The following is a 26,657-nucleotide window of genomic DNA, read 5'->3' as shown; positions in this document are numbered from 1 at the left end:
CACCTCGATTGCCTCTAAACCACTCATTTCGTCTCCTCTCATAAGAAGAAGGTCCCTAACGAATATTTGACGCGTAACACGAATATTGTTGTCGCGCGGTTGGATTGGACAACGCGTGGGACATTTCCTCGCGCCAAAATGTCCTTCGTGCTAACGAATGAAGTGGACAGAGGGTGCTGGGACGGTTTCAAGCGCGTCGCGTCACCGTACGATTTAAAACCATTAAGCGTAATACGCTCCGAGTCTCGCTCGTCTCTTTTCGGATTCAAAGTATTTTTTTACATAAAGATTTATGTTAAAATATCGGGTGGTAAAGCGAATATCAATTTTATAAATGATAGATTTATACGGATTTTTGCTTCCAACCCTTTTAGCGGGCGGACCATTTTTACAATCTGGCAATGTACCATGCATTTTCCCGGTAAATACCGTGCGGCAAAAGTTCGATCCTTAGCAAATGGAAAAAAGAATAAAAAAAAATACGTAGGATCGAAATACGGAAATAGCAACTGAACTATGCTATTAAAAGTACGCGCTGACCATTTCCGAGTAAACGATTTCGTGGAAAAAACGCGTTAACGGTTTCAAATTGATTTTATACTCCGGGATCTATTACCGCATGCACTACGCCGTGTTTTTTATTTACATACACGTTTACCAGGACTAGGCATAGTTTCCATTTTTACAGTTAAGTAAAAACAGAATTTATAATGGGAAATTTAAAACGAGCTAAGCCTAATGCCATTTTTATTTGGCCCGTACCGAAAAAGAACAAAGCAGCCTCCAAATCCCACGTCATAAAGCGAGCGGAAATTTACAGGGCACGCACGCGCTATCATTTCTGAAAATACTGGTTAAGCCTAATGCATTTTTAATTGCCAAGGCTTAAAAGAAAGTTAACTTAAAATTCACAAATTTACCCCGTAAAAATATAAATAAATGATTCAATTTGAAATGAAAGATGAAAGTCCATCTAAAACTAGATCTCGAAATTAAAATAAGCGGAGGGAAAGTTAAGTTCATAGTCAAATCTTCAGCCTGGCTCGAAACGGGAAATGAATGTTTAATTATCCATCAACGAATATTGTTTTTCTGTTAGAAAAGAGAGGGGGGGGGGGTGAAAGGGGTAGGGGTCTTTTTCAATTTCCTGGTTAGTTGGCGAGTGGCAACTCGATGATAGGGAAGGGTCGAGTTAGGCTACCCACTATACCAAGTCCAGCGGGCCTTGCTAAGAGATCAATAGACTTAGAGGTGGAGGTGGTGTTGTAGGGGAACCACTTTCTTTCAGTTGCCCTAATCTTGGCGCCATGTCCGTTCACGGTACACCTACGAATAGCGCGTCATAAGATTTCTAATTCCCCCTCAAAGCGTGTCCTCCGGGCTGGTACTAATTCGTCTTAGTTTCGTGAACGGAAACTGATCATCCCTTCGGCTATAGCGTTTCAATCGGAATTTGCTCCATTCCCAGACCTACTCTAAGTGCAATTTCCAAGTAGATTCTTGGGAGTAAACTCCGCTCGAAACGGGTCTACACCTTCCTGTTTAATGATCCAAAGTCTCGCTAAGCCTAACTTCTCCGATATTATACATCATATATATATGTAGTTTTTTTATATCTAGTAGATTTTTTATCTTCAATTCGTTTTAAATCAAGTGGAAATAATTCGTGGGGTGGATGAGAGAGAGAGAGAGAGAGAGAGAGAGAGAGAGAGAGAGAGAGAGAGAGAGCTTGGGGGAAAAAACATCCTACTCGTTATAGACTTATTTTTTTCTTCCTTTCCCCCAATAAGAGTTTGATGTTTTCGATTTGTTAGAGAATTAGGCTTAGATATTTTTACGGATGGTGAACTAATTTCTAATAAAACTTGTCCCGTTTTTATATTAATTTGTACTTGGGTTAATTTATTACCGGGCTTAGAGACAGTCTCGATCTTTTTCTGGCGTATAAGAGACAGTCTCGATCAATTCCGAGAGGAATAAGCTATTCCCGCTTTTTAAAAATCACTCGTCATTTTGAATCAAACTTAAATAGGAAAAACATTTCAATGAGGGGGGGGGGGTAAAAAATATTCCAATTTGAATTCAATCACCGCCGACTTTAATATCAAAATTTCATCCTCAAGGGGACCTAGATTGCGACATTTTTTTTTCTTATTTTTCAAAAGAATTTAGCAACGTTTTCAAATAAGGAATATAGAAATTCTTTGAAAACCAATTCCGACATTTTAACCACCTTGGCAATACAGTCGCCGAGTTACAGCCGCCAAAAAGCTCTTAAAATCCATAGAAAAGTGGCTGGAAATAAATCCTTTCCTAGATTGTAATCGACCATATAGAAAAACATCCAAACCCTTAAAAATATTTTCCTCACCCTTTTTTTTTCTCCTGACACCAAAGTAACGTGTTCCCCAAAATAGCAAATAATCCATGAATGTATTCAATTTGTTCCTGAATATCGCGGCCTCATTTTCGAAATTGGTTTCAAGGGGGGGGGGGCTTAAATCGAAATTGCTTCCAACTGCTTACGATTTCTTGTTCGGCGCGGTACAAATATTCGCGTTATAACGTTTAAATTCTTGTTTATACGAACCAAGGCCTATACGCTTTCAATTTTCGAGCAATAATAGTGGATGAAAGAGGAAAGGGAGAAGGGGGGGTCCAGCTTTGGCTTTCTCTCCACAATAAAACTTCCCTACATAGCTTTCTTTATTTGCAACGAATCTTAGACGCGGGCGCGAAACTCGCTCTCGAAAAACATGGCTGCAGCTATTAAAGAAAAGGACCCGAAATTGTTACGTTGGAATTCGCTTTTCAATTGGCAGCGTTATTAAAGGCTCACCATCATTATTTCCAATAGCTAGTACAGTGTCGGGTGACGCCGGTAAAGTTGATAGAATTTTCGGGATAAGATGTCAATCGAAGTTGACAGTCGGTAGGAAAGAGGGGGAAAGATGGGAAAGCCGCGTATATTTAATGACAGGAAGGATTGTCGCTATTTATAGCTTAGGGAGACGTACTGAGAAAAGAAACACCTTTTCACGCCAGAAAAGTGCAACGATTTAAACAAGTTGGTGGCGACCACGGCCTTCCAGAGCCCGCGTTAAACACGGAGCCCACCAGAAATAAGAAGAAACCAAGGGAGAATTTCGTAACCTTTCGAATTGAAGATCTCGGGGGAAAAAAAGCCTGGAATTTTGTAGGAGTTTTTAGGATACAAAAAAAAAACTGCTTGGCGAAACTTTAAAAAAGGTTGGTACCTTTTCAAAAATACGTTTAAATCTTTAACATTCTCGCCTAGAATTTTTGGATGTCCTGTCCTGGGCGAGAGACACTTTACTATTCATTCGAAGATCGATTCCCTTCCTATAAATATAGACAAGCCGAGGAGTCAGTGCGTCTTAAGGCTAAACTCCAAAGGGCCAGGACACGTACGGTAATGACAATTGCAACTGACTGTCCATAAGTTACTTTTAGGTATGAATTTATTTATCGTGAGGCTAAAGGTCAAGTGGCTGGCAGAGGGGGGGGGCTCGGGTCTGGGACCCCCGAATTGTTCTCTAAATGGGCGAAATAGTCGGGGGTATCACTGGCTAGTGAACCCCGCCCTGGTGAACAACACACCTGTCTAGAATCTGGGATTTCGATAGAAAAACCTATCGACTAACACACGCTTCCCATAAATCACAAGTAGGCCCCCAAACCCCTTGCCCCCACAACCCCTGGGAAACGCGTCAGCCATTTTCGATCAAAAATCTACCGTTTCGCAAGAAGGAAAATATCCACGGGATTTCTCGTGATAACTCAAAATATCTTTTTCCCAAATTCACCCATCGTGGGTGTGGCGGTGTGTCGAAAACCCTCCCAAATATTTATTTATACGATAACCACCGAAAATAAATATTTAAAAATATTCCAAAACCTGCCTGGTAAACAATTTGCGTATGTTTGCAATAATCCGTATAAAATTATAATTTTTTTAAGGATAAAATCTGTCTAAAAAATTAGACAAGCTTTACGGCGAAAACACTTTCATTAATAATAAAAAACAAGCCCGGTCTCTGGTTAAACTCGTTTGTTAAATGGAAAAAGCTAAACCTTGGTCCAGATAAAAATAGCTCTCGTTAATCGTTGGGATGGTTTTGAATTTCCAATAAGGGAGATGGCCTTCTTAGTCTTCAAAGACGAAAGACTGAGATGTGGGCGACGAAATTCTAAACCACTCTCTCCATCTCTCTCCTTCGTTCTTCTTGTACAGAGTCTTACGACGTGTTTTCTTCTCATTCCGAGCAATTTGATCCGCTGTTAGGTGGGGTTTCCTTATTACGCTGTTAGACCATATTATCAGCGATTGTCGGGATAAAGATTCTAATTAAGAGGGCTTCCTTTAAAAACGACAACCAGCGCCAAATTCACGCTCAGATTAAAGACCCCGGTGGATGTTTTAGGAACAAAATCGACTGTCAAAATAATCATCTTAATACGAAAGTTTATTTTGGTCGAAAAATTTTCATTTTTATTAAAAAAAAATGTTATTGGCTGGTACTTGTTTGTCTGGTTGTTTGTGGAGTGGCGAGTGGCGTTTGCCGAACAGCCAGCTAGGAGAGATAAGCTATTGTAAAGAGAAGGAGGAGAGGGGGGGGTTCGGAGGCCATCATTTAGAATGTTTCAGAGAGGCTGCGCGGAAATCATCTAGGATGCAGAGATGGGAAGAGAAGCTTCGAGAGAGAGAAAGAGAGGATGGCGAGTTGATCCCGGGAAGGATGATGGGGGATTGAGTCCATGGTCAGACTTAGGGAGCCGCGCCAAACCCCCCCCCCCCAACAAGATACGTGTCCTAGACAGCTCAACGTCCAAAGGCTTTTATAGACCACAATAGCCGTCTCCGTGCAAAAATGCCGTATTCAATACAAATATAGATTAATATTAAAAGGTAAGTTATATAGCAAGAATGTCAAAGGTCAGTCTGAGAAATTAACAGAAAACAGGTACGCTGGGGTAATAACTCAAAAATTCCAAACAAGACTGTCTAATTCCAAATGAAACTTATTTCGCTACTCTGCAGTGCACCCTAATTCTCAACTAACAAACAACCCAAGGAAATTGGAATTAATCATGCATAAAATGCATTTAAATATTTAGTTTTTAATTATATGGCGTTGCCTAATGCGCGCTCGTGTATTTTTGTAGGAGAAATGTAACTTTCCCCTCTCGCGAGAGAGAGAGATGAAGAGGGAAGACCAAGAGGAGAGGGATTTTAAGAGGCAGCAGAGGATTGGAGCGGAAAGAGAAAGTCGACGTCAGCGCCGATCAGACTAAAGCGGAGAAATATTTAAACGCTACTACTGGTCTCTCTTTTCTCTTAGCTCGTTCCTCAGTTTCGTCGCTCGCAGTATTAGTCGACGTCGCCTCGCCGCGAATCGAGGAGCTCTCGAATAAAACCCAAGAGTGCCGCTCGCCAATTCGCAATTGCCAAAAGCGACCAGGGATCGGACGGAGCCCACCACCTCCAACAAATTTCCGCTCTCGAGTCGCGTTACTTACTATACAGTCTTCAAACTTTGAACGTCCCGTAACGCGCGGCCGCCGCCTCCGTAATTAAAACGCGTTAATTAATTAACTATATCTACCAAAGAAGCGTCATCAGGTCTATTTTGAAGTCCTTGCGCGCGATGACAAATCTTAGCCGAGGTAAGCGTTCACACTTCATTTCAAAGTAACTTCATCTCTACGGGGCCGCTTTGTAATATTGGGAACCAGAAAAATTTATAGAATCAATCATCCGCGAGGAGAATTTAGTTTAGAAGAGAAGGGAATTTGCGTCTGATTTATTACGGTAAAACTCTTCGGGTTTTGATTGGTCGGAACGGAAGTTGCGTTAAAACGAGTGAACTCAACCTATAGGCTCAATGTTTCAATTTCAAAGTTCTTCTAAAAAGGATGATGTATCGATTCTAAATACTAAAACCCCCAGCTCTAGCGTTGCAAATAAAAAACAACTTGTTCTTCTTCTAAATACGATGAAGATCCTAATCAATCTTCTTAAGAGAAGATAAATTTCGCATCCCACGTACGTCGCTACGGAAAAACTCCCACGCCCCCAATTTTATTCCTATAGCTTTTAACGAATGATATTAAATATTTAGTGTGTTCTGGGAATTCCAATTAATTATCCTCAACTTTGAGTTTGTTTCTATTGGTTAGATTTCCACCTAATTTGGCTCTTTCTGCTACAAACAAAACCCAAAAATTTTCAATTACAAAAGCTGCAGAGTTTGTAGAATAAGGAATGAATGAAAAAAGGCTCAACTTATGAGAGAGAGAGAAAGTGTCTAAACTTATAGGACAGGTTTACATAAGACATTACGAAAGGGGCTTGGTAACGATTTTTCCATTAGAGTGGGGGGATGGGGCCCCTAATTTTTCTTTCTTATTTTGGGGGCTTTTTCCATTCTCCGTGGCGCGCTTAAACTTGTATAAAAAGATAAGTGGAGTATAGAAAAATAAGAAAATCATTTTTCCTACCGCCTATACCGTAATTTTCCAGCAACCCCATACCCATAGAGGTGGGCGCTGTTTACTCGCGCTTTGCTTTTTGCAACCAAACACTATTTATTTTTTTGCTGCTCGATTTAGAAGAAGGAAAGGGTTAAAAGGTGGGAGAGACGAGAGGAGGTCTTTGGCGGCTAAACACAGCCAGCCGCCTTTTAATATCCCGAAAAACCTAAAATGGAAAAATCGTTAAAATGCGCGGCTCTCTCTAGACTCGGCCAACTATTATATTTCAAAAATTAAGGTAGGAAAATTTGAAGTAACGCGTGGCCTATTTAGTAAGCGATAAGGAGAACAAATTTAACGCGAAACATTTTTGAAACTCGAATGTTTGAAGTAAAATTTTAATTTTTCTTCTTTATCCCGGCGATAAAGGTTTGGATTATTTAGCTAGCTACGTCTAAAACAGGTAAAACTACATACCATCTATCTAAGCCTAATTTTGAAATGAGAGAGAAAGAAAAGGTAGATATTTCTATCTTTTCAAGCGCTTTCCAGCGTAACACCTTAGACTACAAAGGCTCCAATGGAAAGCCTACAGTTTTTATCAATACCAAATTAGCCTTTCGTTCCAGCATCTTTTGTTTCGGTCGTCGAGTTCCTCTGAGAATGCTTTGAAAAATGAATAAACTGGGCTCAGCCTGAAGGGCCACGATATTAGCGCCTAACGGACCAACCCTTTCACTCTAAACCCAAGCCTAGGCCTTCGAACAGTTGATACCCGAGTATTGTCCAAGGCGAATAAAGCTACGCGACTGAAAAGGTCTATTCCGAATTTGAAGAGATAGCCGTCTTATTTATAATGTTATAAGATGGACTCTTTTTCTTCTTCTTCATTCTAAAATTCCCCGGCTACTTATCTTTAACCTATTATCGTTCATTCTAGCTCGCCTCTCGTGAATAATAATAATTTTCCCCATGAATAAACGACCTCGTACGTATAATTCAGGCTTACTACTCCGCGTATTGTTAGACGTCGGCATAAAATTATTATTGGGAAAAATTAGAGTAAATTCAAGGCATCATTTATTTTACTTATATAGTATAGTTTTTTTTTGGTGCGAGCTGAAAATCATTTTTAGGCCTATTTTTAGACTAAGCTCCGTTGCGAGCTGAGCTAAAGTCCCCGGGGGATTTTCGGCGTGAATTACAACCTAAGGAAAGATATTTCATCCCGAGAAAATTTATTCTTTAGCGGATTTTCAAAGAAAAAAGTAAAAATAAAAATACTCATAAATTATGAAGCGTTATTTTCTCGCATAAATATATAGGCTGTTGAATTTCAAAGCATATAATAATGTTTCTTTTAACTCGAAATATCAAGTAATAAATATTGAAACGGTATCTAAAATATTAAATCGAGAAGATAGCGAAAATTAAGTTAACTTACTGCAGTTCCACCCATAATGCTCTTTGCAGGAAAAACGCGAGAGAAATGAAATAAAATCGTATCCCATCCCCTTAAATGTGAAAACAGAAGAAAAAATGCGGCAAATTTAATGTTGTAAGATGCCATTTGAGAGAGAGAGAGAGAGAGAGAGAGAGAGAGAGAGAGAGAGAGAGAGAGAAAGAGAGAGAGAGAGAGAGAGAAAGAGAGAGAGAGAGAGAGAGAGTCTAAAATGGCGCGGGCATTTCGGGGCCCCAAACACTAGGGTCCTTCCTTTTTTTCGGACCCCAAAATAATATACTCTTTCAATAGAAAAACCTCAAGTTCCTTAAGAAACCTAAGCGCTAAAAAAATATATAACCGACGTACAAGCACTTGAAGGAAAAGCTTTTCAAAGTGCCAAAAAAAAGAGAGAGAAACTAAGTTAGAGCTGTTATTTCGGCTCCTTTTTCAAATCAAATTTGTACTAGAAGACACGAGAGGGAGGCGCCATTTAAGAGTATAATTTAGGAAAATGATTATCCGCTTAGTTTTAACACTCCTTCATAGACACGGCTACTCGCCAAACAATTTTATAATAATAACGAAAAGAAAATCCGATAGAAGTTTAGTAAAGAAAAATTCTTTGGGAGGTCAGCCAAAAAGGGAAAGCTTCTTCTTGTACTAGCTCTAGTTCGTTTTCCGCTCCACTAAATTCGACTTGGTCCACGGGCCCCTTTAAATTCCCTGGGAGGGTTCCCCCCAAAAATGGGTCAAAGGCTTAAACTCTGGGTTGAGAAAAAAAAATAAAGAGGGGGGCCCAACAACCGATCCATATATAGCGCGGCCGCTTGTTCCACTTGGAAAAACTTTAGCTGTGAAAACAATTGACCCTTTTTCTATCTTGTTATATAAGAATGGTATATAGTTTGATCGAAATATGGACCTATCCACAAGAAACTTTTAGATTTAATTGGGAAGTTTCTATCGGGCAAGAATTCAGTTAATCAACTTTTAACTAGATAGTTAACAAACTTATTTAATAACGTAGAAGGTTGTCAGGAAAGTAAATACTTTTAAAATTATTGTTTAATGTGTCGAATTAGATTTTCCAGTTGAATCGTTAATGACGCCAAGAAAAGGGACTGACCCAGATACGTAGCGAAATTAACAAACCTCAAAGGCAGGCAGGCGGCGGCGGCGACGCTCTTTCAAAATCAGCAGCTTAAATATTGCAAATTTATTCTATAGTCTAAAAGGTCCCCGCGACAAAACCCCGGGCCAGCACCTGACCAATTAAATTAGCTAAGCCGATCGGATCGGACACTCGCCGCGCGCCTATAGCTGCTTCTACCTCTGGCCATCTCCCACATGCACGTTATTAAAGGACATGATAGTGTCCGATACCTCGATTCATTTTCGAAACATACGGAACTGGGAAATTCAAAGTATATTCCACGGAGAGAGACAGAGAAACATTGGTTCATTCGCGAATCCATAATGGATACGGAAAAAGATTAAGGCCCGCATGACGATGTTATTGGATCAGAGCGAGAGCTTGCTTTTACGTTATTAACTGGGTCAAAGTCGAATCGAACAACACCAGTATAATTAACCGAGGCTGGCAAAGGATTTTCGCATATCTTTGTAGCGTACGTAAACCCAAAAATGGCAAATTTTAAGGTTGCAGGCTGAAGGCGTCGGAGGCTTCGTTCTCTAGGAGTCCGCGTCATAAAAGTTAATTGAATCTCCTTTTGTCAGGAATAATGAAACCTCCAAACCCAAATTCCCACGCGTAAAATTAAGTTATCTTAATACCAGTACCACGCATCTCCAGAGATATAAAAATTAATAAACAACATACGGTAGTGGAAAGTCAAAAGTCCCATACCATAACATATTTTTACACCATGGAGTAATAAAACCATTAAAAATAGGAGGAGGAGAAGCTCTCTTAATTTGCATTTCAATATCCCTTTACAAGCGAGGGCGGCTTGGATTAAAACCGCCTCGAATCTTTTCCCTATTAAGGGGGGGGTGCTGCCCGCCTGCTCGGGCGGTCCCGGGCCACTGGGCCCCAGATAGGAGAGAGAGAGAGAGAGAGAGAGAGGAGGATGAACTCTTTCTAGCCAAGCTATTGTTCTAATGAAGGCAGACAATGAGAGGCACCAAGGAAGCCGCTTGCTCCTAATGAAAGTATCGATTAGCTTTGTTACAACACTCCTCTCTCTCCCAGCTCGCTCGCTCGTAAAAATAACTCTCTCATTTTCGACAATAAGTAACTAACTTCCAAAGGATAAAACTTTAATTTGCCCAACCTCATTGTTTTCGCCTTTAGAGACATAAATACACCATGGCTACTCCTAAAGAGGACCAGCCAGAAAAATAACCTCGATATACTTAAGCAAAATTCTGGGAAATAATAGGCATAGGCGTGGGCGGCAATCTCATCTAACGCTTTTAGATGAACGATTATAATGGAGGTAGGGACTTAGCTCGGCGACTTAAGCTTTCCGTAAAATTAAAAAGCTATACCCTGGTTTGGTATCAGCCTCGGCAACGCATGCATTCTGTGCGAGAAAATACGGCGTACTAAGCCTAATCGTCCGCTCTTTTCCAAATTAAGAGTGAAAGCTTATGTTCAGCGCCATTCCGGACGGATCATAAGAAGTAGGCCTGGCTAACAGGCACGCGCGTAGATCACTAACTAGGTGGTAAACGCGTGTAAATATGTTTCCCGCCAAAAAGCCCACCGAGCTGTGTCCCTCCTATTAACTTAGTACGGATAAAGGTAAATTCAAGGCGACCATGAATATTTAGCAAAGGACTTCAATCGTTAACGTAATACCGTACAGATATTCTCGGGTCCCTGGCATTATTGGCCAAATTAATATTCTGGATGAAATTGCGCAAATTCCCGTATGGAGAAAGGCACGAGGGAAGGGGGTAGGGGGGGGGCACGCGCGGTTTGGCGCGCGCGCCTTTCTAACTTAATTAAAACCCGGGAAAGTGTAGCGCGTGCTAGATTACCTAAGCTCGCGCGCGTTTTCTTTCCCGCCTTTTTAGTATAAACTATGGTTTAGGCCATATTTGGCACCCTCCTTTCTAGCGTATCTTGTTAAAAATGATGTCCCTGGCTAAATACTCTTAAAGACACCCGTGGCCGGCTGCCGCGCTCGCCTTCAACCGCACCAGGACACACAGAGCAGACCAGAGCAATGTGTAGGACATAAAGGGGATGTGTCTAATCCTTTCCTCAAAAGGTTTTTCCATTAAAACTTATAAGAGTTCTCCTTTTCGTTTCCCTAATTTGAATGAGACTACTCGGATCGGATGAAATGAAAAATAGGTCTAGACATTCATTGTAAATGTATTTAAGAAAATTTGGCCAGAAACTTTTTAGCGCGTCTAATCGTGGTAAAGGGTTAATCGTTGTGGTGGTTTTGAGAAATTGTAATTATGTTTCTAAATATTAAAATTAATTCCGGTGGGAGAAAAAATAGTAAGGTCGTTTTAAACATTTCATGGCGCGGTGAAAAATGATAAAAATGGCGCGAGTGTTAAATATTATTTAAATGAGGCGCTAACTCGTTAATTGCCATAAAGTTTTAAAATATTTTCCTTTAATATTCTATTAGGCCTAAATTAGGCCGGGATCTCTTCGGGCGTCGGGTTATAAAATTTAATTAGGGGTGGCGCTAATTTGATTTAGGCAGAGACAGTCTATTTTTATATCTTCCGCCATCACGATGGTCCGCTTGCCTAATTATACTAAGGACCTTTACTAATATTTCAAAAAAGGAAATAGAATTTAGCGCCTCGCCGTTTAGAACACTCAATTTATCTCAGATCTGAGATCTCGCGACTCAAGTTTAAAATTAGCCGGCTATTTTGGTGGTTCTTAGAAAAGAGTTTCATTATCGCCTATAAATATTTTCCTAAGTAGTGATAGCAACCTAGATAGACATGGATCCAAGATGGCGACCATGACGTCACCCGAAAACTCAAACCAAAAATCCAAACAAAACTTTGACAAAAATTTAAACTCACGTCATGGTCGCCATCTTGGATCCATGTCTATCTAGGTAGCTAACACTACTTTCCTACACGCTAAAGGGAACGAAACTATAAAGTTTAAACATTGTTTATCCGAAATAAGGTAACTTGAGCGGAATATTCCACGAATTTAGCGCGTGTACCCTTAATATTAAAATCGATATGCCAAAGATAATTAACTTAACCTAACTTTGATCGGAGCGGAAGGGGAGGGAGGGAGGCAGTTGCAGACGCCAGGCAGGCAACTAGACTAATCCCAATCCATATATATAAACTCAATATCTAAACTGGCGTACACACTATCGTTATAGAAATTTGTATCGGACCAACCTAAATCGTGTTAAAGATAATCCGGAAAAGAAAAAAAAATCTTAACTCGAAATTTATTTTTAAAAAGAAGCCGCCTTGTCTGTCATAAAAATAGAGGAATTTAGGGCGGATATTTTGCCCATGAGTTTGGACTCGATGCCAAAACGGACGCGGATACGGGGTAACGGGGGCATAGCGGCCGGGGGTGGGGGTCTAGGAGCCCCTAAATTTTAGCTTTGTTGGTATCATTTGACACAGAGGAGAAAATATTTTCACTTTTAAAACAGTTTTTTTTTTCATATTATTATTTTTTGGGTTGTATCTTTCGAGCAGCAGCAGCAGCAGACGCTGAGAATGTTTTTAAATAAAAAAAACAAAAAACAGAATTTCCGTGACATTTCTGGAGTACGAGAAAACTTTTCTTTATACGAAAGGAAAGGGCAAAAAAAAAAATGGTTTTTAGAAGAACAGGACGCCAATCCTTTTGGCCCCGATACGATATTCATTTCGTGCCCTACCATATGTTCTCCTATACGAATTCATTCAATACATCCAATAATATTAAATCCAATTTAAAATTTTATTTTTGTCCAAAATTGTTTAAAGTTCGTATCAACGAAAAACAAACAATCGAGGGTGGGGGGGGGGCAAAATGTTATTGGCTACATTTATTCGGGATATTTATGGGCAACGTATGTTATTGGCTACATTTATTCGGGATATCTATGGGTAACGTAGTAGTAGTAGATATGTTGTGTTTTTTTAGCGCGCATTCTGGAGTATAGGTTGAAATTGATCGGGCATCTGTAGGGGACACGAGATGTCTGGTCAGAGCGAGTGACGCCGCGCCAGGCCAGGCTAGAGCCTGAAATATTCCACGCTGTACAGTCTTTTTTTTTCTGGCCAAGGCACTAAGGTTCGACTGTCAATTTCTTTTTGCCCGACACGTCGCCCGTTGTCGAAAAAATATGTAGATTCGCTCCTATACTAGTACTAGAAAAGGATGTTCTTTTTATACCCAGAATTCCTTTCATAGACTGCGTGCGGGGATATCTATGAAAGAGGGGCTGGGGGAAAGGGTTAAATTTTATACGTCGAGTAAGCTAGTCAAACTATATCGGGGGGGGGGGGCGGAGTTCACGCTATAACTAATTAAAAGTTCTATGTCCAAGGTCTAAAGAGTTGAAAGTTACAAGATTTTGAAAGCCTATTTCAAACTCTTAACCTTCGAGTGAATTTGTTGACGATTTGGAAGGGCCTTAAAGGAAAACTCGTTAAACTTTAGGCAGGCAAAACGTCGTCTAAAACAACTATTACCCAAGTCTACGATGAGAGTTTCTCGGAATGGCTTTCGGCGTCGGCCAGAGATTCGAGAGTTCTTAAGCGAAGCTATTACTATTGACCCTCTTTTGCCTATACTACAGTATCATGATAGGGGGCCCTAAGCCTCGGTCCGACAAGAGACCAACCCGAAAAAAAAAGACCGTCTACATCAACGTGAAAAGGGGAACCTGAGAAAAACCATCTATGAACGTCTGCTATTTTTTAACATCACACTCTAACCCTGTCTATCTCTCTTTGGAATAGCCATGGGCTGGCTATTGGACTCTTCGATTCACCCTTGGATTGCAACGCGTGCATTTTAATCCCGAACATATTTAGCTTTAAACTGACGTGTAAGGCTAACTGGTTCGACTTCAGAGCGGATTAAGAGTGGTGGTGGACCCAGGCTTGGGGGCCCTCGAGGGACCCGAAAGTTTCGGGGGGGGGGAAGAGTTTTTCTAAGAGAAGAAAATCGAGGTCTGAAAAAGTCTGAATAACAAAGTCCGGGGAAGAAAGAAAGAAATCTATGGAGGCTTTTGGGAAGGAATCGAGGGAATCGATGGCCATGGATGGCGATGGATAGATAGATAGCCATGGGCTAAAAGGAGTGTCCTTTATACTATTCACGGACTAAATTCAAAGGATCAGTACTACGTCCGCCCTCCTTCAGAGTTTTCAATGGAGCTTTTGAAAACTTTTGGTTTCTGATGATGGTACTTTAAAGGCCGGCGTTTATAAACGACGCTTTCATTCAAATATTTGACCCAATATTGCACTCTAAATGTTGTAACCCATCGTAAATTTAATACTTATTAATTAAAAACATATTTTTAACTTATTGGGGAGAATTATTCACTTATGACGTAACGTGTTTCTTAAACAGAAGAAAAAAATGTATTGGGATAAACAAAGAAAGTAAAAGAGAGCCAACGACTTTTAGCGAAAGAGTTCTAGATTGAATCCTTTGGGATTCGAGTGAGTATTTATACGCGTTGACCCAGTTAATAGAGTAAGACGTGAAACGAGGGAGATAGAAAGACGTACAATCCCCCAGTTACACCGCCTTAACAAATCCACCTCGAATAACCAATGGCTTCCAGGCTACTACGAAATAAAGTTCTTTAACCCTTCTAATGTTTTTGGCGCGAGCTCCAGGCCGATACCCGCCTTTTCGACTGAAAACCAAGCGTCCCCTTTCGTTCTATAAAGTTCGTAGCGTTATTAAAGGCTGAAGGAAGATTGCCGGCATTGCTCGTTGAAAAAGCCCATAACCGCGCTCGCCAACTAAAATCACGCGCGTTATCATCGCCCCCTTTTAACTAGCGTTAATATTGTTAAGTTAGGAAAGGCTGAAAGGAAAGAGCTCGAGGGCTTGGACGGGAAAAGCCCATGGAAATGGAGGAAAGGAAAAAAGTTTAACTTGTAGCTGCATTTGGTACGTGTCTCTTTTTGGACATTACCATCGCTCATTGTAGAAATAAAAGCGAAACTCGCCGGAAACCAAGGGTTAGGGGGGGGGCAAGGAAGGCTCCGGTTCTCGGCGCAATTGCAATTGCAGCATATATAACATAGTCGGCGCAAATTTTCCAGAGAGGCACAAAAAATGAACGCTTTGTTTTGGGGAAATGAAAAATACGTTTCGGCCCCGAACTAGACTAGCTACGAGTAAGAATTAAGTCACTTAAGTAAGGCCAGGGGGGGGGGGCTTGGCCTCTCTGATTAATGCCGCGAAGAAACGTTTCCGGACTTACGACAATTTGGCAATCAGTCAGCGTAATTCTCTCTCTAAAACACGTACGAAACTATAGCTTAGAGTGTAGGGTAAACTGGAGTTGAAAATGAGACTCCGAAAAGAAACGTTAGTATTTTTCCCAAGCTCTCGGGAATATTACATACACTTTTTTTTTTAAAAAAAAAACACAAAGTTGAAAAAAGGGTTTTATTACAACACATTCCACGGAAGCTCGAGCGAGTTATTTTTACTCGCTCCGAGAATGTGTCTCGAAAGCTTCTTTTATTATTATTTTTTCGACTCTGAAATAATTGAAAACAACCCCCCTTCGCCCCCCCCTCCATGCCCCAAGCTTTCACTAATTTGGCAATTTATCCCTGCAGGAAGGACCAAGGAATTATATTTTTCAAAACTCACAAAAACGGAACGGAGAGGGAAAAAGTTTGGGAAAAACCAACCACGCGTTAACTTAATCGTTTTCGGACTGTAGCTTCGAGTATTTCAAACGGAAAATTGGACAGTCCCAATATTTTGTCTAACCTAGTAAGGAAATTAATTCTGGAGGCTTTGTAAATAAGCTAACCCTTTAATTATTAAACCAAATAGTAATTATTTTCAATAGATCAACGAAGGAGCGAGTATTTTCAGGGTTAACGCCATTAAATTTACGATGCGGGTTCAATCACGTGACTCTACACCCAAAATCTACAGCATATATAGATTCTCCTTTACGCAAATTTTAAATTGAAAATAATATATACCAAACCCTAGTTCAAATATGTCTACAAAATTCAAGAATCAAACCCAAGTCGAAAGAAAATATCTGTAGGCCGGGAAGGGGGGGGGGGCAGAGAGAGGCGCCAAAATTCGAGGAAGCGAAAATTTCGCGACGTCAGCTTCTCAAAGTCAATGCCGGGGGGGTGGGAACCTTTCCCTTTTATTCCTTCATCCAAGAAATTGACGCCAAGAGATAGACGCCGAGCTATATCATCAAATAAAACTAAATCTCGTTCCATATCAAACCGAGAATGAAGACTAAACGCGAACGCGGCGCCGCTATCTTCCAAACCTGCAATTCCAATTCCAAGAAAATAGTGCCGCGTATTTTTGGTTTGGAAAAAAATAGCTAATGGAGCAGATTTTTATGGATATCAGCTAGCGACTGACACACGTTATTACTCTGGTTTTAAAATCGGTATTAGCCTAGAAGACGATCTCCATTAAGAGACAGAGAGAGAGTTAAGCGATATTGTTCGAAATAAATTAAGGAAACGATCCGGAAAAGCGAGCTTTTAATTCCAAACTACTAAAGCCTATTCGAAATCGGCCCCAAATATCCCGGCATGCACTAAAGATTAAGCGAAGCGGACCCATTAATATCGATTATACGTGTAAAATACTCTTAGATACTCCATTAGCAACTTGGGCGGTACCACTTATCTCTTCCCCCCCTAAAAGCAAATAGAAACTCGATCATCCGACTACGTATTTAATAATATATTTCTGCTTCTGGACAAGGTGCTAAGAAGGTACACGTTAACCCTTTTCCTTTATTATCTCCCTGAAGTATCGGCGATTATAAAATTCCTCGGTATTGGTTTGGAAGGAGGGAGATGGTGCAGGGTGCTTTTAAGCGAGCGTAAATTAGTTTAGTATTCCTTGATTTACACATACCAGTGGGGGGGCTATACCTCCAGTATTGTATCCCCTCCCCGCTTCAGTTTAGTTTCGGAGTACAGGCGTGCACCTTCCCGGCCGAATTAACTCCCGAGCAGATAGGGGATCTTTATTTATTGTTAAAGCTAAGAGAAACACAGCGGCGGCAATTATTTTCTAATCTAGAGAGATCTCTATAGCTCTCGCGCCTCTATTCAAATGGAGGAATGTGTGCTATAGGACGACTTCTATTATTTCTATTTGCTTTTGGTATACTGGTATAGGAAGTGAGGAAGGGGGGTTAGGGTGTACGTATCTTCAGGTGCACGCCAAGAACCTGATACTATAGTGGACATCGCGATGTCCACTTGTTCCGTGTTGGCGTATACGCTCCCCTATATACAGTTACATCTTTGCCATCCTACCCGTTCTCTCTCTCTCTCTCTCTCTCTCTCTCTCTCTCTCTCTCTCTCTCTCTCTCTCTCTCTCTCTCTCTCGTACGCTTATCCAAGCAAAGTAATATTTCGTGTTAGCTGTCCATCAAGGAACACCCCGTCCCCATATCCCCCCACACGGACTCAACCCGTCTTCGTCTTCGGGGAAGCTCAAGAGCAAAGATGGAGAGCGGAAGCCGCCACAGACAAATAAAGCTACCCTAAGAACACCGAAGCTCTTCGGGAGAATTCCCAATAAGATATTTCACTAGCTTAGAAACAAGAGCTGTAACGTCCGTGTGAGATATATTTGGTCTAATAACGTAGGCCAAAAATACCCCCTTCCCGGCGTAGTGCAGTTGTTAACAGTGATGCCAGAGATATGGTATAGACTATAGTAGAGGCTATCCAGTCACTATGTCTCTATAAATTTAATACCCTTGTCAAAATCTAGCGTATAAGCTTCTCGCTGTCATATTAGGCTATATAAATTTCCTCCTGTTTTTAGGGGGAAAACTCCCGTTGTATCGATTGTGTTTTTTTTTTGGCATGGAATTGGCTTAAGTATAGATAGAAACCGAGAAGAAGCAGAAGAAAATCCTCTAAAAAAATATTACGGATTTGTTGTATAAAGAAAATAAATTAGGTTGCACTCTTAGAAACGCGGTAATCTTTAAGACTGAAATAATCCGTTTTCTACAGGAAGTTTAATACATTCTAAGCTTGTAAGGGCACTCGATGTTTATATAGTGAAATAACTCAGAATATTAAAATTTATCTGGCGATTATTTTTTAGTAAGCCCCCAATATTTTGAACAATAATGCTGGCCAATCACTTTCCATCTTAAAATTTGAATTTCTCAAAAACAGCTGTTTAAAATATTCGGCGCGATAAAGAAAATAAAAATCCAAATTTTCTTTGATTAACGAAAAAAAAAAAATAAAGATAAAATTGCAAGGACGCCATCGTTTAGAAAATCGCCTTGACGACACGACACGGGTTTAACTCGAAAAAGGAGGGAGCCCATTTTAAGTTAACTGTCAAAGACAGATTCTTAAAACCCTCGGTGGGGAAAATTTAAAACCAATATCCCCAATAGACTTTGCAAAACGCTCCCAATCCCTAATCCTAACCTTTAACCCGTACCGTATTGGGTCGAAATGGAAGAACGCCGAGACAATTAGGTTTAAACATGATTTTGGGGACGGAACACAGTGGCACAGCGTGGCGTCCAAGTAACCTAGAAGCTCAACACGTGGAGGGAGATGGGGGGGTGTGCCCCCAAAAGACAGATAAATAGGGGAGCCAATAAGAGGGAGGGGTTTCCAAGGAACAGTACCAAAATGGCACGTGTTTTTGACAGCTGGAAGATGATGCTCTCTAAGCCGAACCCATCCCCGTCTTTTGGGATGAGGGAAGAGCAAGAGCGAGAGAGAGAGAGAGATTGGTAGCGAGGTTTAGGGTTACGAAGGGGGCTGGGGGGGAGGCATAGCTAGCTATTTAAGATAGAGTATCCAAGCAAATCGATGCCAGAGTTAGGGTAGGGAGTTTGCTAAGCCTCGTGAGTCGCTCCCTCTCTCGCTCCCACGCATTATTTTTGGTATTAAAAGAAGTTCCGGTTTCCGATGGAAAAGAATAAGACTTGTCGCTATCGATTTCAAAGTACTATTTCGGGAAAAAGAGACACGAAATGCTCCGGACCAAGCAACGAAGCAGACGAAACTTTATTCAGTAGGGAATCAGTTGGGGGGAAAAATACCAGTAGGGAATCAGTTGGGGCGAAAAATACCAGTGGGGAATCAGTTGGGGGGAAAATACCAGTAGGGAATCAGTTGGGGGGAAAAATACCAGTAGGGAATCAGTTGGGGGGAAAAATACCAGTAGGGAATCAGTTGGGGGGAAAAATACCAGTAGGGAATCAGTTGGGGGGAAAAATACCAGTAGGGAATCAGTTGGGGGGAAAAATACCAGTAGGGAATCAGTTGGGGGGAAAAATACCAGTAGGGAACCAGTGGGGAAAATACCAGTAGGGAACCAGTGGGGGGGGGGGAAAATACCAGTGGGGAATCAGTTGGGGGGAAAATACCAGTAGGGAATCAGTTGGGGGGGAAAAATACCAGTAGGGAATCAGTTGGGGGGAAAAATACCAGTAGGGAATCAGTTGGGGGGAAAAATACCAGTAGGGAATCAGTTGGGGGGAAAAATACCAGTAGGGAATCAGTTGGGGGGAAAAATACCAGTAGGGAATCAGTTGGGGGAAAAAATACCAGTAGGGAATCAGTTGGGGGGAAAATACCAGTAGGGAATCAGTTGGGGGGGGGGAAATACCAGTAGGGAACCAGTGGGGGAAATACCAGTAGGGAACCAGTGGGGAAAATATCAGTGCCTAATTTCCTTAATAATAACTATAGCTCTTCCGAAACAATTCTTAAAACTTTCATTAATTAGTAAGTCATCTTTGAGTTTACGACCTATTCTGCCTTCGTTATATAAACATAAGCCAGTAATTAGGGGAAAATAATTACGCCGTATAGTAATTTCGAGTTAGTTACTTCCGAGTTTCAAATTCAAAACTATAAGCGTGCCTCGGACAAAGACATATATAAGAGAGAGTCCGAAATATGGTTACGGAAACTACGACGTTAATTCCACCACAAAAATCTCATTAATCCCAGGCTAGCTAGCTGGCCCGGTAGAGCGAGCGCCTTTCCCGCGTTTTAACTGGGCCCATTCCAAACATTCCGTGCGATGAAACAACGCGCCATGAAATTAGCTAGCAAATGTTGGACCGCGACAACGTTTCGTAAATACGCCAACTCCAAATTCAACCAAGCATTAATTACGGGGCCATTTTAGAATTAACCCAAACTTAAGGTGGGGGCAAAGAATAATGCATATCCACAGTCCCAAATTTTAATTCCATTTCGTGCAGCCCAAGTTAACTTTACCGCGCGGACTTTAAATTCTAAACCCAAAATTCAGCCTGCGATTTCTATAATTTTAAAGGAGTTATCTTTAAAATAAAGTATAAACTTTGCCAAATGACTTCTCCAACTGGTCCTTCCCGATGACTTCCACTTAATAGACACTCGCCAACGAGTTTCAAATTCTGCTAATTTTAAACCCGGCCGTTCACTTAACAGAAACGAATAGAATCAACGAAGCTCCTCGGATATCGATTCAAGTTTGTTCCCCGAACGCGCTCCAAAAGATACCCGTGATTTATTAGCGTTTCCAAATGCATTATACAAGTGTAGGCTTTAGCTATCACCCCTCCTCTCCCATCCCACGTGGCCTCTCTCGCAATTTCGAAGCCAAGATAGCAGCGGGATTAATCATTATACCTTAAGCCCGAGCGCAATCGTCAAGGCCCTTTCAAATATACTCGAATGATTTCGCCAAACTGACCAATGTAGCGCGAGTGCCCTCCCTTGCCCCTTCATTTCAAGCCGGTCAACTCCTTCCCCCAAACCCGGCCAAAGTTTAAATGGCTATACGTAACTGTTAAGTGGTGCCGCGTTAATGGCAGCCCAAGTATTATCTTTCAATACCAACCTATTATTAAAAGCTGCATGGAAATTAAGGCTGAACTTAAGCTTAATTTCATATACATATATTGAGGTTTGCAGGGGTAAATAACGAAAGGAGTTACAGACGCTAGATTCCGTAGTGTAGAATACAGTGGGACTTTGAAACGTCATAGAATTTGTAACTAACGTAGTGCCATCTTTGGAACTGTATTGTAAATAAGACCAGAACCTTAAAAGTTTTGCCTTAAAATCTCGCGCCGCAAGGTATTCTGGGTAAAGTAAAATGGCGGGTGTCGATGTTGTGAAGTCGTCTCATAAATCAACCCAATATAATTATTATATTCAATCGCGAGTAAACAGCGATTTAAAGAAGAAAGATAAGTCAACAATTTGCAATTTGAAGCCGGGGAAATCCTCAAAATGTGATCAAACTTGTTTTGCCGTAAGTGCGCGGTTACAGACAGAGTCGGCCCAGTGAGCCAAGGCTTAGTGGGAACTGTGGGATCAGGATCATCGACTGTATCTGTGACTAAAGAAATTAAAACAACTAAAACTGTATTGAAGGATGCAAAAACGACATTTAATTCCATTTCATTATCGAATAAGGAATTTACCAACTTTAAAGTTGCATGTTTCTAATTTGAAGTGCACCTTAAGAATAAGCTTTACTCTAAGCCTAATTGTCACTCAGTCGTAAGCAGACGAACACTAGCAGACGAATACTAGCAGACATTAGAAAATCGATATCCCAGCATGCCTTTCGAATCTTTGCTGCCACGCTATTGGTTGGAAAATATCATACTTATTTTGAATTATAGGCGGCGCGACCGAGGCGTTTTCTCTTTTCTGTGTCTACGTTTGAAAGTCCCACTGTATTCTACACTACGGAAGCTAGCGTCTCTAACTCCTTTCGTTATTTACCCCTGAGGTTTGTAATTGAATTTTTGTGTTTACGTTTTTCAGATGTATGCGGAAGGACTTGGTTAATATAAACTATACGGACAATCAATGTCATTGGGGAAATACACTCCATTTGGTAAGCTATATTTCTTTATTTCTTTGAAAAAGCGTGATTTTTTTGTAAACATTCTTTAAATCCCCTCCATAAAGTATAATTTATCTGGAAGCAAAAAAAGGGGTTTTAAAAATAGGGTGGTATAAATAAAATGGACGAAGGTTCGATTACCGAAATCAGAAAGCGAAATCTTTTTCCAATTTTGGCGCCATTTGAGAGCACCGAAGGAAAACCGTGTTAAACCCGTTATTCAAAACCGAGGGTCTCTTCCCCCCTCCCCCCCACACACTGCAGCCATTACCGGGCCATCACGCAACCCTAAACGTCGTCGACGTAGACGTACGCGCCTATTCTAAAATGGCATAAAATGCAAAACCGTTTTTTCATATATATATAATAAAAAGATGCGTCTAAAGCCGTTTAATAAAGTTAAAACTGAAAAGGACGCTGACAATTTAACCTATACGATGGTTTCCCCTTCATTCCCGGGGTCGGGGCGAATACATTTTTGGGCAGCCTACCTAAGCCTCGAGTCTCGAGCCTTAAAAATTGACTATGCCATTAGGAGGTCGTTTTCCGCCCTCTTAGCGCTTGACACTCTTGAAAGGCTACGAAATCGATGCCAAACTCGGGAAGCGAAAAGGGGGCATTTTAAGGCTGCCATACCCGGGAGGTAAAACCCCGGGCGCCGCCGAACCATACGTAATAATCCCTAGCTCTTTATGCAGATGTATACCCCCCATCATGGCCACCCCCACTCCCAAGTCCCAATATATCTTATCTCTTCTCTGTGTTTTAAAGTCCCTGGGAACTAAACTCGAAGAGTATAACAAAAGTACATATTTAAAAGTAATCCTCAACCATTAGGACCCACAAAATGCTACTTAAACACGATAAAAAGTTTTCCTTCCATTTTTAAAGCCACCGTCACCAATTCTTTCCTATCACCACGTGATTACTTGGTTTCTAAGCGCGGGAAAAAGAGCCTCCTCATATAGGGGGATATAGAGGGGGGGGCGGGTCCCTTTTCCCGCCAAATTAGCATTTGATTTGAATACACGTGTCGTTAAGGTAAATTTCCCGGCCTGGCGATTTCCGCCGTGCACCCTTCAATCTGTTTCTAGGCGAAATTTCCATCCGCCATTGAACGAATGATGGTTTAAACTCTTTGTCAATTTTTAATATTAACCTAAGAAAATAACGAAATAAATTGAAGTAATTCGTCCTAGTCTTAAAATTAGTAACTTTCCCCTTTATTAGTCTCTCTTCCTTCCATCCTTTAAAATCCCCCCAAATTATCTTAAGCCTACAAGGCGTCCAATTGTCCGAGAGTTAAGACCGCGCTCGCTCGCTCTTACGCAAGTACCATTCGAAATTTACTAGAAACATTCTAAGCTTTTCGCAATAAATATATTTTTCTTTGACACTCTTAAACAGAGTGAGGTTGCGTGGAGGAGTTCCTCCCTATTAAGACGCGTACGTTATTCCCCCGGTTAAGCCTTGGCCTCCAATTATAGGCCCCGTCCTTACGGATGCAAATGTAGTCTCGTGTCTAGCACTCGAGCTTTAATTCCTATTCGTAAAGACTCGAAATATATTAGGAGAGAGAGAGAGAGAGAGAGAGCGTCCTTACAGATTTAAACTGAAAATCCTCGTAACTCTGGTGCGGCGGCCACCAGATACACCCCCCCCCCCCAAATATTTCTCTCACCTACGAGCTAGCCAGTCGAGGACCCAAGTTAGTCCAATTAGAAGAGGACATACTCTCTCGTTTATATATTGGACAGGGGGGGGGCGTTTCAAACTTTGTATAGCTATAAATTTTGAAAGCCAAAGCGGGAATAGTTCAACCGAAAGCCAACTACGCTTAATCCCGGACTAATTACCTGGCAAAGGCCTAAAGACACGCGAGGCCTGGAATGGGACGGGGGTGGGTGGGCAGACGCCCCGCTTTCCAATCTACAATTTCCATAGGATTGGCGAATGTGACGTCATCCAGGGATATCGACTCTCCCTCCAATCAAGATGGAAGCAATTTTTACTTTAGAAGGCATGAAAAGGCGACTTAAGTCCAAATAAAACTAGTTATCAGGTAAAGCTTTGAAAAATTAAAAGGGAGAGTGTTAGTTAAAAGTTCTTATTTAAAATTAATAAGACAGATTTGAAATTCTCCAGCAGTCCCGGACTCCCGGCAAGGCGGGCAATGCGGGATGGAGTGATAAGGATTCTGATGGGAAACTCTGGAAGCGTGAAGGCGCAACCCTTCAGAGCTCTTTAAAAATCTTTTCAAGACGCCCTCGCTTGGTTGCATGCGCTATAACCAAACACCACTTACTATAGCGCGCGGGTGTCGGTCCCATTAAAAACCCGGGAAAAACAGCTAAGTCTCTGGCGAAGAGAGAGAGAGAGAGAGAGAGGGAGAGAGAGAGAGAGAGGGAGAGGGAGAAAAACGACGGGGCAATTAAGGCAATTACAACACTGGTTGCACGCGCTGGCGAGTGGCACCAGCGAGAGCTGGTCAAGATAAATTTACCAACCAAAAACTCTCAAGATCTCTTCGCGCAAAAAGATATAGAGATTAACGTCGCCTACTAAAGTACTAAGTTACTGGTATACTCCTGCAAGCGTAATTGCGAAGATGGCCTTTCCGTAGAGGAACAGTGGAGTTGCGCCACGCCGTGTCCGCGTCCCAACGGATATTTTCCCATTTCCTTATAATATTCACGTACGTAATAACTCTATTCTCCCTCCCTACTCATTTCCTGAAGATACGAATGGCCACACCAAAATACACTCCATATACTCTCTCTCTCTCTTTCCCCCTTCTACAACCGGAGTAATTAAAACTGACTTATAATTGGTTCAGAGAGAGAGAGAGAGCTGTCCGCGATATACTGGCGCTCCTTAATTCTTACTAGCCCGCTCGCCTCCATTTCTTGATTAAAAGTAAATTTTACGAAATACGCGCGGTATATAGTTTAATTTAAGTTTAGAGCTATAATTATGTCATGCGCATTGAAGATAAGTATTCGCCTAGATTTAATTAACGCGGTCGGGGTTACAACACGTTAAGTACGACATCAGTACTTGTCCCGGGTTTCATTTCATTAAATGACAAAGAACGAACACGAAGATATAGCTTAATAACGGCCGGGAATTCAATTACTCCAACAAAAAAAAAGTTCAACCTAAGAACTAATTTAAATTGTAACAGAAATAGCTCTTTTTTTCTAGGCAAACTTGGAGCCTTTTTAGAGTACGACTCTCTCTTCCTTATCTTAAAGTCTATTTTGACGATTATGCCTTCTGGGTCTCGAAAAAAAACAAATTACAACGTTAGAAGTTAAGTTTAACGTATAGAAAAAGTACGAAAGATTCATCCCTTTCAAGGTTGTGATTCCCTTCTACGAGAATTCCGTATAGACTGGGCAGAAAAATAAATTAAACTGAAATATTAAACGTAAAAAAAAAATATTTTCCCATCTATTCCATACACTAGATGGGAGGGAGGGAGAGAGAGAGAGAGAGTACATGATGACTTCGGGTTCCCGAATGTTAAGAGTATATAAGTTATTAGTTTTGTCGCGTTGCATCATTAAAGATGGTACGGTACAAAGGTCAGGAGGAGGGGGGGGAGGAGGCGTAGGAGTTGGTTTCCATGACGATCGACTATATCTTTATTCGTAGTTCGTGACTTCTCCACCGCCCCTCTTTGCCCCCTCCCCCCAAGGGGTTATTCCCGCCGCGTGTCCCCGGGACCAGGGGACTAAATTATTCGACCACAGGCTCCGAGCGTCATTCCTTGCCTACCCTTAATACCAGGAACGCGTTCGTTCTTGGCGACAAGCGACACACACACACACAGAGAGAGAGAGAGAGACAATATATTTTAAGATGTATCGCGTCAAAGACGTTAAATCAACCGAGGGGCGAGTGAGAGAGTTGCTCCTCCACCGTGGAGAGAGAGAAAAGTTTATAACCGAGCAGAGAGAGAGAGAGGAAAGTTACTCGCCAATTTACGCTTGCTAGAGTGCATTTCATAAAAGAATGGAATAATGAAACTTTCGCTCGCCGAGCTAATTGAATAATATATATATAGTATACTCGCAAAGGTTAAAAGGTCACCAGATATAAAGGTTTTCCTAAGAAAAATCTAACCTTAACTGATTTCATTCCAAAATTAGTTGAGCAATTTTCGACAGCGCATGCGCAATGACGTCTTTGACAAAGTTACAGCTAGGATATATAGAAATGACGCTAATATACGAATGACTGAAAAGAAAAAAAACTAAATACCACAGAGTAATTGGGTATTTCGCTTAATTCCCGAGTGAAAGAACTAAAGGAAATTCCTTCTCTTAACAGAAGGAAAAAGACACAGCCAGAGAGAGAGAGGAAGAGAAAAAAATTTGGGCAAAAGAAAATATTTCGTTCTATATGACACGAGAATAGGTTCTCTTTTTTTCCCTCAAAGTCCATCTCATCGTTTGGAGAGAGAGAGAGGGAGAGAGAGAGGAGAGAGAGAGAGACGAGAGTTCCAAACTTAATTTGCCCTAGACTCAAAGGGTATATCTGGCTCCAATTAAAGCCATCTTCGAAAGAGGTTCTTATAAGGCATTCTCGGCTTGGACCTATCTCTCTCTCTCTCACATTCCATTCTATTATTTCTTTTCGGGTCGGAACTCG

General features: G+C 41.2%; 2 protein-coding genes across 5 annotated transcripts in view; one reads left to right on the top strand and one right to left on the bottom strand.

The window, feature by feature from the left end:
* The window catches only part of timeout (circadian regulator timeout), a 116,113-nt gene that overhangs the window by 35,457 nt on the left and 53,999 nt on the right, over positions 1 to 26,657 (bottom strand). The gene's annotated exons all lie outside the window — the stretch shown is intronic.
* The window catches only part of LOC149690940 (uncharacterized), a 56,490-nt gene continuing 35,130 nt past the window's right edge, over positions 5,298 to 26,657 (top strand). Inside the window, exons 1-2 of one of the 2 annotated variants that reach the window (XM_089870411.1) lie at positions 5,298 to 5,688; positions 21,920 to 21,992. The gene's annotated coding sequence lies outside the window, so the exon portion shown is untranslated. Of the gene's footprint in view, positions 5,689 to 20,906; positions 21,048 to 21,884; positions 21,993 to 26,657 lie in introns of those variants that run through there. The other variant, XM_089870412.1, reaches the window with a different exon arrangement.

This window comes from Phalangium opilio, unplaced genomic scaffold (genome assembly GCF_054372755.1).
Source record: "Phalangium opilio isolate 3A_F unplaced genomic scaffold, DU_Popi_V2 ptg000031l_1, whole genome shotgun sequence".
Classification (NCBI taxonomy): Eukaryota; Metazoa; Arthropoda; class Arachnida; order Opiliones; family Phalangiidae; genus Phalangium; species Phalangium opilio.
Note: the sequence above shows the minus strand (reverse complement) of the source record. Positions and strands in the feature narration are given on the sequence as shown.